The sequence below is a fragment of the Colobus angolensis genome, unplaced genomic scaffold, assembly GCF_000951035.1.
Source record: "Colobus angolensis palliatus isolate OR3802 unplaced genomic scaffold, Cang.pa_1.0 Scaffold544, whole genome shotgun sequence".
Classification (NCBI taxonomy): domain Eukaryota; kingdom Metazoa; phylum Chordata; class Mammalia; order Primates; family Cercopithecidae; genus Colobus; species Colobus angolensis.
Genome location: NW_012118977.1, coordinates 223,013 through 235,232, shown reverse-complemented (window position 1 = coordinate 235,232; position 12,220 = coordinate 223,013). Strand labels below are relative to the sequence as shown.

The window sequence follows — 12,220 nt, the reverse complement described above, 5'->3', positions numbered from 1 at the left end:
AGAGAGAGAGAGAGAGAGAGATAGATAGATAGATAGATAGATACATCGTGATCAAGTGTGGTTTATCCTAGGGCTGCAAACTTAATATTTGAAAATGAATCAATATACTTTATGATATTAACTAAAAAATAGAAATAGTATTATCATCTCAACAAATACAAATATATCCTTTGACACATTCATCCATTTGTGATAACAAAGCTCAGCAAACAAAAGAAAAAGAAACTCCTTCAACATTATATAGAAAGTCTACAAACATTTGCAAAATCTCTACAGCTGTGATCATATTCACTGATGCCAGGCTGATTTATCCTGAGATTGGGAACATCTCATTATTACTTCTACTCAATATTGTATTAGGAAGTCCTGATCAGTGCAATAAAGCAAGACAAAATGCATTGAAATAAGAAAGCATTGTGTCACAGATGATGTGATCATCTATATAAAAAAAATTCTAAGAAATCTACAAATGAGCTACTATAAGTAATAAACAATGAAAATGTATAATATTCAAGGTCTACATACAGAGTTAATTCTATTTCAGTAATGGTAGCATTCACAATTGAAAAGGAATTACAAAGATACTATTTTATAATGGCATGACAATATGAAAAACTGAGGGTTGAATTTAACAAAAATATATATAAAATTTATATAATGAAAATAACAAAACAAGAGAGAAATCAAAGATTTAAATAAACAGAGTGGTAGACGATGTTGACGAATTTAAAGGCTCAATATTAAGATGTCCATTTTCTCCATATTGATATACAGATTGGATGCAATTGAAATAAAACTGCTGCTTCTCTCATTTGGGTGTTTACCAAAGAATTCCCAGATGAGACAGGATGAGAGCATTTTTATCATGATAAAGGCAAAATTCTATTTTCAATCCCATTTTTCATAAGCCTTCTACAAATATTCAACATTCCTTAGGGAATATATTTTAGTTATGCCAGTGAATTTGGCATGAGTATCTTTTATCTAGAATAGTCCTGGAAGAAAACTGCTCATCAGAAGAGATTTGAAAAGATACTTGGACCATGACCTGTAGAATTACTTATGCCTCATTCACTTCCATGGCATCACTCACATTATTTTTCACCATATAACCCTTCATACTGAAACACAGTAAGGCAATATGACAGGTTTCACTGGTCTGTCTTACCACATTCCCTTCTACTTGGCTTAACAAAAATGACAGAATAGCTTACTTAAGACTCAGTTATTGTGCCAGCTAGTAGACAACACATTGCAAGGTGGGGACAACATCCCACAAGAGGCGGTATGTGCTTTTAACAGAAACCAATATATAGTGCTGTTTCTCCATCAGAACACTGAGCTCCAGGAAGGAATGGAAGTGTAAACATGTGCATCACTAATGCCAAATAACTCATGTGCAAACACAATGTTTTCCATGAGTGCACATTTGATCTCTGTTTATGTAGAGATAGGAATGTTTGCACCGGGGTACATGAAAATGATTTCAGTGAACTGGAAGCTGAGACTGCCACCTGGCCGTCATAAAATATTCTCTTTGTCTTCAGAATCATGCATTTTCACCATTATTGTGTCCATGGAAGGTTTCTTCCTTCCTCGATCTCTTCTCTTACTCTCTACTTTCCTTCTTTATTTTTTTATTCTGGTTGGCATAGTCTAGATTTCCTTGATCTATAGATAATTGTGTTTCTTCAGCTGTGACAATTCTTCAGTCATTATCTGTTTATAAATTCCCTCTTCTCCATTCTCATTATTCACTTCTGGGACCCAGGGCTGATTAGCGTTCCTCCATACACTTCCATATTTGCTATCCTTCATTGTCCTGTGCTGCATTTTCTTTCAGATATATGTTCTAGCTCAAGTATTCTCTCTTTGACTGTGTCTAATCTTTTTTAACCCATCCATTCAGTGTTTTATCATTTTTGATAGCCTTTGGTTGATAGTACACATTGGCAGGATTCCACATTTATTCATCTATTTTATGAATGGTTTTATTCTAAATCTATTATTTCTAATTAAAACAAACAAACAAACAAACAAACAAAAAACTAGATGCCAGTCTGGGTGTGGTGTCTCACTCCTGTAATCCCAGCACTTTGGGAGGCAGAGGTGAGCAGATTGCCTGAGGTCAGGAGTTTGAGACCAGCCTGGCTAACATGGTAAAACCTCATCTCTACTAAAAATACAAAAAGTTAGCAGAGTGTGGTGGCCCATGCTTGTAGTCCCAGCTACCTGGAAGGCTGAGGCAGGAGAATCGCTTGAACCCAGGAGGCAGAGGTTGCAGTGAGCCGAGATTGTGCCACTGCATTCCAGTCTGGGCAACAGAGCAAGACTCCATTCCAAAGGAAAAAAAAAAAAAAAAAAAGCTAGATGCCTTGGTTTACTTATATAATCTTTGTTTATGTTGGCTTTCACTACTAGTGTTTTCTTTGTGATTTATCAGCTTTAATTATCAGATAATAATGGTTGATTAATTTTAATTTAAAATTTTTGACTCAGGCCTAAAGAAGACATACTTTTCTTGAAAATAATTCCTGCTGGAATCCAAGGCAAAACCCACCTGCTACTACTTTAAGCAGTTCCAGCTTCATGCTTGAGTCTCAGATTTAGCACCTCTACCTTGTAGTTTGTTTGGGGCCCTTTGGAGTACCTGGGAAGCCACACTGCTTAAAGTCAAGTCAGTCCCCTAACCTAACTTTATGGCCCATCAGACTTCTTCTCAGGACTAAAGAACAATAAAAAAAATTGTGCCAGGTATTTAAACCTTAATAGCATTTGAATGCATATTTATTTCTCTATAATGGAGTCTATATATTGCCCCACATACATCTGTTGTTACTCCCATAACTACCAAATTCCGGTTGTCCAATATTCATAGAGTGTACTGCGGTGAACAACAGTTAACATTCATGCAATGTTTTCTACACTCCCAAAACTGTCCTCAGCACTTTACATTCATTATCTCACTTAATGAAATAACTGTCCAATGAGGTGTTTGCTATTATTATTATTGACACTTTATGGGCAAGAAAACTGAGACTTAACTTAAATAACTTACCCAAAATTATACAGATAACAAGTGGCAAGTTACCGAACTCCAGCTGTTTGGCTCTCAGTCCAATGTGTGAATATTTTTAATAGAAGTACATTCTGCATACAGTTGTAAGTGAACTCTTTAATCACTTTTGATAAATACATATCCATATGAAGAATATTTCATCCCCCAGAAATCTCCTCCGACTAAGAAGGAACTATTGCTTTCTAATCTAGCACCATAAATTAGTTTTGTCTATTCAAGGCTTTCAAATAAATAGGATCATACAATATGTAGTTTGGGGGTCTGGGTTCTTTCACTTAGACACAAAATTTTGAGATTCATTTTGCTGCATATATCACAATCCATTCTATTTTCAAATGATAGATATTATTTGACTGATTGTCTAGACCAGAGTTTGATAATTCACTTTCTTTCAGATGCACATCTGGGTGATTTCCAGTTTGGGGTACGTGTGTCAAGTTAGTCCAACATAGTTTCATGAGTGCTGGCTGAAGATGTGGAACCCCTGGTTCAGAGCCAAGGCATGGCAACAAGCACAATCATTATGTTTGCACTGCGCCCCTCCCCACAACCCCCTCAAATCCAGTGGGGGTAATGGAGAGTGATCTACGTGGATGCAGAAGGCACAATGGGTTTGTGTTACATCAGTCAAACTCTGAGCTTTAAGAACTCAAATCTTTTATAAAGGACTTTAAGCAAGCCGATCTGACCTTTGCTCCAGAGAGAGATATCTGTATTATATTTGCTAGTAAGCAAAGTTCCCTATACTCCAAGGGGATACCCTATCTGTATCATCTGCGACTATTTGCTATGGAAACATCTTGAAAAGGTAATCAGTGCTTCTATTTGCAAAATAAGCAGAAACAAGAGAGGCCAATGGAGGACTGCCCCCCAACTGGGCTATCATGAATAAGTCGATGTGAATATTTCTGCACCAGAGTTTTGTAGACGTATGTTTTCATTTCTCTTGGATAAATGCTTAGGAGTAGAGTTGTATAGGACAGGTCGGCATGTGCTTAACTTTTAAAGAAGTTATAGCATTAACTTCTAAAGTAGTTATAGCATTTGCATTCTAACAGCAACACACAAAGTGCTGGCTCCTCCATATCTTCTCTGATGTTAGATCTTATCAATCTTTTTCATTTTATTTCTGTGTAGTAGAATTTCATTATGGTTTAATTTGCATTTCTCTGGTGAATTATGACAAAGAGAATTTTTCTTTTATGCCTACTGGCCCACTGTACGAAATCTAACAACTTTCCTTGCCAAACATCTTAGAAGCTGAACATCCCAGATTACCTAAATTTTCTACTGGAAGAATACAGTAGTTCAGAAGGCCACAGGAATAGGGCCAAAATTTAATTATTTATTAAGAAAAGATTATACAGGCTGCAATCATTAAACTATACTTTATAAGATCACAACTACTTCCAAGTAGTTTTTCATTTTTAATTTTATATTTACTTATTTATCTGAGATGAGGTCTCTCTATAGTATCCAGGCTGGCCTTGAATTTCTGGGCTCAAAGTAATCTTGCCTCAGCCTTTGAGTAGCTGCAACTACAGGCATGCACCATCATGCCCATCTCACTACTTCCAAGTTGTAAACTTCAGCTAATTCTGTGCCATTTAATACATACTTTAAGGAGCCAGTTAGAGCACAATTTTTCTTTTGCGGTTTCCAAATGAGCTAAAGGAAATAGCTTATAAGATGTTTAAATTATATTTCCCTAAGGATTTAAACTTTTTACATGGAAAAATTAGGTATTGCTTATGTTTTATTTTTTTTTTTTATTTTTTATTTTTTTGAGACGGAGTCTCCTCTGTCGCCCAGGCTGGAGTGCAGTGGCTGGATCTCAGCTCACTGCAAGCTTCGCCTCCTGAGTTTACGCCATTCTCCTGCCTCAGCCTCCCGAGTAGCTGGGACTACAGGCGCCCGCCACCTCGCCCAGCTAGTTTTTTGTATTTTTAGTAGAGACGGGGTTTCACCGTGTTAGCCAGGATGGTCTCGATCTCCTGACCTCATGATCCGCCCATCTCGGCCTCCCAAAGTGCTGGGATTACAGGCTTGAGCCACCGCACCCGGCCATGTTTTATTTTTTAATTGTGTTAACTCTTTAATGCCAGGGAGATGCCACTTCTCTAATACTTTGGTTCAAATTCCAGCGCTGCCAGATGCTAGCCAAGTGACTTTTCAGCAAGCCACTTAACAAACCTCTGAGAACTTTGCTTTTATCTTTCTCTGTAGTAGATTGTAAATATTACCAGCTCTGTCAACTCTACTGAGTTGTAGGGAGGATCAAATGACACAGGGGTATTAAAACAATTTAAAGTCTCTAAAGTGCATCTCATAAAAAAGACAAATCTGTACCCAAACATATGGAAAAATATTCAACCTTGCAAGTTTTCCAAGAAATACAAATCAAAATAGAGATAACATTTTAGTAGTTTTGCCAATGGCTGAATAAATTAGTAGAGTGCTTTCAGAAAACGGCTTAGCAATATATTTCAATTGTCCAAAAATGTTTGTACTCTGAATCAGTAATGATAAAAACAGGTAATGCGCATTTTATTGTCATTTACCACAGGCTTCCTATGTCAGGCATTGGACCAAGCACTTCACATGTATTAACTCATTTAGTGCTTCTACTTAAAACACAAAACAAAACAAAATAAAACCCTATCAGATAATTATTATCATCAACGTTTTAGAAATTAGAAAACAGGCACAGAGATGCAAAGTCACTTGTGTTAGGCTTCATAGCTAATGAGGCAGGAACTGAAATTGATTTAAGGCAATTTAGCTTCCAAGTCTTTGTTCTTTGCTACTCCATTTAACAACTTCTAGAAATGGGCCGGGCGCGGTGGCTCACGTCTGTAATCCCAGCACTTTGGGAGGCGGAGGCGGGTGGATCACGAAATCAGGAGATCAAGACCATCCTGGCAAACACGGTGAAACCCCGTCTCTACTAAAAATACAAAAAAAATTAGCTGGGCGTGGTGGCGGGTGCCTGTAGTCCCAGCTTCTCGGGAGGCTGAGGCAGAAGAATGGCGTGAACCCGGGAGACAGCGGAGCTAGCAGTGAGCCAAGATCGCGCCACTGCACTCCAGTCTGGGCGACAGAGTGAGACTCCATCTCAAAAAAATAAAGAAAAAAAAAACACTTCTAGAAATGCATCCCAAGAAAGCAATCTCCCTCAAAAAGAAGAAGCAAGAGTTATTGAGTTACGTCTTGATGTGTTTTAAACATACCTGCAAACTTCGTAAATAATTTTAGTGCAATTTCTGCAAGCAATAGTATATGAAGTCACTGGGTTATTATATAACACTTTAATCAAGAAAATTAACAACAGATATAATATGTATGTTTCATAAAATTAAAAATACATTTTAAAGGTACGCAAATTTCTTATTATTATTCTGGGGTCACAGAATTACCAGAGTTGGGGATTTTGCCTGTGCTAGCATTGTAAGTTTCCCCCTTTTGTGCTTAAGTGTATAGACATCATTAGGACACATAGTTACTGGACACCTAAAGTCTGACTGTGTGGCTGTTAAGGACCACACAGGACCATAAGTGGTAGGCAAACATCTTCCCATGAGTGACAAGACCAGCCACAAACCCGAGTGTTATCATGAGCAGTTCTTTCTTTTTATGAGTAAGCACTCATGAATGTACACTTTTCATGAGTAAGTACTCATTAATATTACAGAGCGAAGGAGATATCATTCACCATTTTAATGAAAGAACACACACTATTGTGTTAAAATCACAAGAACGTTAAAAACAGGTAACAATCACACAGGCTGTCCCAGGAGAAAAAAAGTTGAGCCAGAGTTAGGCACTCTCCCAGACTTATGACCTCTGCAAATTTTCTCCATCAGAGAAGTGACAGCTCTTTTTCAAGGACAGTCTTTTCTTTGCCCATATTCTTTCCCTACTCTTGGATAACAAAATAACTAGCCATTGAATGGCAGAGACGCACTCCTTGGTGGATCAACTCAAAAGAGCACAAAGCCTAGAGTAATGAGCTCCTTTTAGAAACAATGGTATAAGCTCCTTTCAGAAACCCGTGTTTTCTGTCCCAAAACACAGAAGCCTGTAGACATATATGTCACTCCGTATCTTTTCTTTGCTGCTGTAGTGGCTGAAGCTGGGTACTAAATGTTTGGCACATCATTTTCCCTATGAGGGGTCTCAACCCAGGTGGATAGCTTGGAACAAAAGAAACAAAAAGAAACGGCCGGGAGCGCGTTTGTAATCCCAGCACTTTGGGAGGCCAAGGTGGGTGGATCATGAGGTCAGGAGATCAAGACCATCCTGGCTAACAAGGTGAAACACTGTCTCTACTAAAAATACAAAAATTAGCCAGGCGTGGTGGCGGGCACCTGTAGTCCCAGCTACTTGGGAGGCTGAGGCAGGAGAATGACATGAACCCAGGAGGCAGAGCTTGCAGTGAGCCGAGATTGCCCCACTGCACTCCAACCTGTGCGACAGAGTGAGACTCTGTCTCAAAACAAAAACAAAGAAAAAAACATAAGGCTTTGAAGTCTGCCAGACCTTGTTTTGGATTCTGGCTCTGCCATTTTCTAGCCGGCGATTGATCATGAGCATGTCATGTCATTAACCTCGCTGAGCCTGAGCTGCCATTTTCTGCTGTGTGACCTTGTGCAAATTGCTGTCTTCCTGCACTTCCATTTACTCATTTATAAAATAGCAAAAATAATCTCAGAAAGGAGTAAAACAGATCAAATGGGTTTTACCTTTCTCAACTAAAAACTGTGGATAAAAATGGGACTTCTGAAGATCACTATCATCTGTGCAAAGTGCTTAAGTGAGTGACCAATGCATAGCAAAGTGTTCAATATTGCTTACTGTACTTATTTTTCAAAAGATGCACAAAATTAAAATCTTCAGTGTAAAACTTACAAAAACATAAAATTTTTTATTTTGCCAATTTGAATTCACCTACAGGAATAGATGTTTGCAGGAAGAGACATCATCATTTAAGAAAGTACCCAGTAAGCGTGGATTATTTCATTATTTTTACTATTACGGTTTTAACTATTTATGTAATTTCTTCTTTATAACACATGAAATGCAATAATTCTTCATAACATAAGAGCATAAGAGCATAATATAAGAGAATTGAACGTAACAATGATCAATGCAGAAAAGATGTGGTCAAAGCTGAGAGGCTGATAACATTTCTTAGTCCTCTATTCCTGTAAATTCATTTTAAAGGAACAAATGGCTAATATATTACAGTTTATTGAATTTTTGGATTTTCACATTTTTCCTTAAAGTGGGAACACTTGTCAACTCAAATATATGCAGATGTTGCTAATTTCTTTTTGTGTCTTGTGGAAAACAACATAATGGGCTTCTGAAACATTTATCACATGTAGCCCAAAAGATCCTACAAAGCCCAATAATCTATTTGTGCGGAATAGTCTTCCAACAAAAGATGCTGCTTCAGTGTTGTAAGTGTAGCAAGCTGAGCACCTTTAGGAAAACACAAGCACAAATCATCTTCTCCTTCTCCTCCAGTCTGATCAATTGCATTGAAATGTTTTATGCAAAGCAGATTTTTGTTTTTAAGCCTGGAAAGTAAAATTAGTGGTTTCTCAACAACCACTTGTAGTTCCAAAACAAGTAGTTCCTCAACAACTACTTGTTAAACTCCTACTCTAAGCCCGATACCGGCCTAGGGCTGGGGATGTGAGATGGGGATCAACAGATATGCGAGCAGCTTGTTTTATGGAGCTTGAAGCTGACTATGAGAGAGACATTCACCTCATATGCACACTGAGGAGCACAGTGTCACATGCAGGCATGTGTTTCTCAGGACAGGAAGGTGGCAGAGCAGATGGTAAGGAACCTGCCCTAGATCGTGGTGGGAACTTCATTGGAGACTTCCTTAAAGAGCTGACACTGAGATGTGAAGGGTGAGTGACTGTCAAAAGTTGTATTGGGAAGAAAAAAATACAGGCAGAGAAATAGCATATACGAAGGTCCTGTGGCAAGAAAAATGCAGACACCTCTAGAGAACTAGAACATCAGAGTCCCAGGAGTGTGAGATAGGGCCTTGCTACCAAGTGCCCCACAGACCATGCTGAGGTTTTAGTCTTGTAGAAACCTGACCAACATGGAGAAACCCTGTCTCTACTAAAAATACAAAATTAGCCAGGCGTGGTGGCGCATGCCTGTAATCCCAGCTACTCAGGAGGCTGAGGCAGGAGATTTGCTTGAACCCGGGAGCTGCAGGTTGTGATGAACCGAGATCGCACCATTGCACTCCAGCCTGGGCAACAAGAGCAAAACTCCGTATCAAAAAAAAAAAAAAAAAGAAAAGAAAGAAACAACGTATGGTACGGCCAATGAGATGTCTTAAATATTGAGGAATTAGTTTTTACATGTTAAAAATAGCACCAATCTAGACTTTTTGTGCTTCTTAAAACTCACTAACACTTATTTGGCAATCTCAAAACTCATCCAAGGAAAGAAAGAATCTATTGATATATAGCGTGTGCTGGAAGCATGATTTATAGTCACGTTAACAGCCACACAGGCAGACATTAGAAGTCCAATAACTGCTCGTCGTAGTGATTTCTGTACACTTCAGCACAAAAAGAGAACTGTTTCAGCTTGGTTCTTGGCATCTTTTTCTTTGTATTCTTTTTTTTACTTTTTTAATTTTAATTTTAAAATGTAACTATTTATTATAAACTTGACCAGAACCTGTGTGTAATAGTTGCATTTTTTCTCTAATATAAAAGCAATCACATCTTGTAATCCAACATTTTCCTTCCATAATAAATTGCCCACTTCTGCCAGTGCATTGGACCACTTTGGTAGCTCAATTTACAACTGCTGCTCCAAAAGTCCTTTGAGTTTCTTAAAGGTATTATTTTGTACCACCTTGGTTTCACACTATTTCAATCTCCACCATCTGCTTTAACAAGCCTGCCGGCTTGTGTCTGCCCTACCCGAAATGGACAGAAGGTCTCAAGCAAATGAGATATATTCAGAGAGAATTTTATAGTCAGGGCTACAAGTCCCTCTTGTATAACCATGCTGCCTTTGAGACAAGGGGTTTGAGCTCTCTTTTCTCTTTGTACAAACGGCAAGCTTTTTATCATTATAACAAAGTTCGAACATAAACTAGAAAATACTGCCCTATTTTAATTTCAAGAAAGGAGAAAAGAAACAAGGTCAGCTCACTTCTCCACTATAGCTGTTTATCAGTGCGGACCAAAAGGGATCAATCCAGGATCATTATCAAACATGTTCTACTACGAGCCCTTATGTGCCTGGGTGTCACAGACTAAGGAAATTGCTATAGAAGCAAAACTACGAAGTTACCAAAAATTGACAAAGTATCTATTTGTGTTCAGTTTTCCAAGGGTCTTGGAAGGCAACTATGCATGAGAGGAGAAACAGCATAGGGATAAATAAGCTCTATGTACCATTGGGTTGATCCATCTGAAGCACAATTTCATCATGTGTATAATGGAAATAATAACCTCTCATGGACAGTCAGGGCTGCTGTGATCATCTCTGCTGACTATATTTTCCTGGAAAAACTGTCTACTGTTATGTTCTAGCTCAGCCCCTTGTTTCTTTCACAGCACTAATCACAACTTGTAATTATTTTCCATATCTGCTTTTGGTTTTTCTTTCTGCCTCCTATACTGGAACAAAAGCTCCCTGAAAGCAAAGACCTTGCCTGTGTTCTCTGGCTCAGCACAGACACTGGCCCAGTGCAGCTCACTTGTCATTCACTTGTTGAGTAAATAAATGAGTGATAGAGTACATGATTAAATGAGTGTATGCACTTAGTTGCTGGCATTATTAATATTTTCTCATTGGTCACATTCTCAGAGAAGTCACAAAGTATCTCCAAGGTTGTTGCCTTTTTTATTAACCTGTAAAAAGAGGGCATTACTTACCCTGACTATCTGCAAGGCTGATATGGGGATCAAGTAGAATAACATAAACATATACAAGTGTTTTGTTATGTGCCTAGCATGATATAAGGCAATAGGTATTTAAGGTAAAGGAAGAATAATGCTTTATATGAAAATAAAGGAAAGATGGACTACTTAAGTCATGGAGGAGCCTGACTTTTCTTTCTTTTTTCTTTTTTTTTAAATGAAGGCCAAAAGTAGGATCAGTCACCACTATCAACAAAGACAATCACAACAATGGCACCTAAACCCATTGGGCGCCCTCTATCCCTACTAGGTATTGCTCTATTTAATTCTTGTGAATGAGCCCATATAGTAGGGACCCTGCTTTACAGATGAGGGGATGGGAAAGACCATTGGGAATGTCTGAGTAACTTGCCCATGGTGACACGGTAACAGAAACAGCTGGGATTCAAACCCAGGGAATCTGACTCAAGTCTTAACTTCTTTCATGAACAAATTAGTGAGACTGAAGCAGGCAGCTTGAATACTGTTTTTCTACACCAGTGAGGCTGTATTTAAAGCCAGCACCCAGCTTTCAGTGCCCAGGATGGTAAACAATAAATACTATTTGAGGACGAGAATGCAAAAATTAGCAGCCTCCATATGTGTTCGCCCACATACCTGGATCTCCTCTTCACAGAATCAGGGAGACAAAGTTAGAATAGCTCTAGAAAGTTTTTATCTGGAGATATATACATATATTTGATATTTATTTTGTGATCACATTTTATTCTGTAGAAAAATAAATATGATGCTGCACATACTATAAAAACCTAAAATGCTTTTAGTATCCATATTTCTCTTTGGTGGGTGGGGGTGGTGGGGAGAAGGCCTCTATTGCTAGAAACTCTTCTAAAGAAGGCTATATTCTACTCTAACTTGCTTGATGATACTTGATAAGTCATTCCACAACCCTTTCTTATACCTACTAAAATGACTCTAAGCATCCAATTTATAATACTTCTATTGCTTATAAGAGGCATTTTATTTACAAGAACTGTTGCTGAGAAGACGCATATGCATTAATTTCGCTAGTTCAGGAATTCCTTCTCATTAACCACCAAGCCTGACAGATTTTCTGAATATGGAAAGGCCATAACTCCCAATTTTAAAGACGTTGCCTGTTGGAGTTACTGAGAAAGAAATGACACACAGCTCAAATAATTATGGCTTCTAGCATTTATGGAAA

At 38.2% G+C, this 12,220-nt stretch overlaps 1 protein-coding gene across 1 annotated transcript in view; it reads right to left on the bottom strand.

Moving 5' to 3' along the window:
- The window catches only part of GRM7 (glutamate receptor, metabotropic 7), a 420,030-nt gene that overhangs the window by 262,397 nt on the left and 145,413 nt on the right, over positions 1–12,220 (bottom strand). The window lies entirely within an intron of this gene.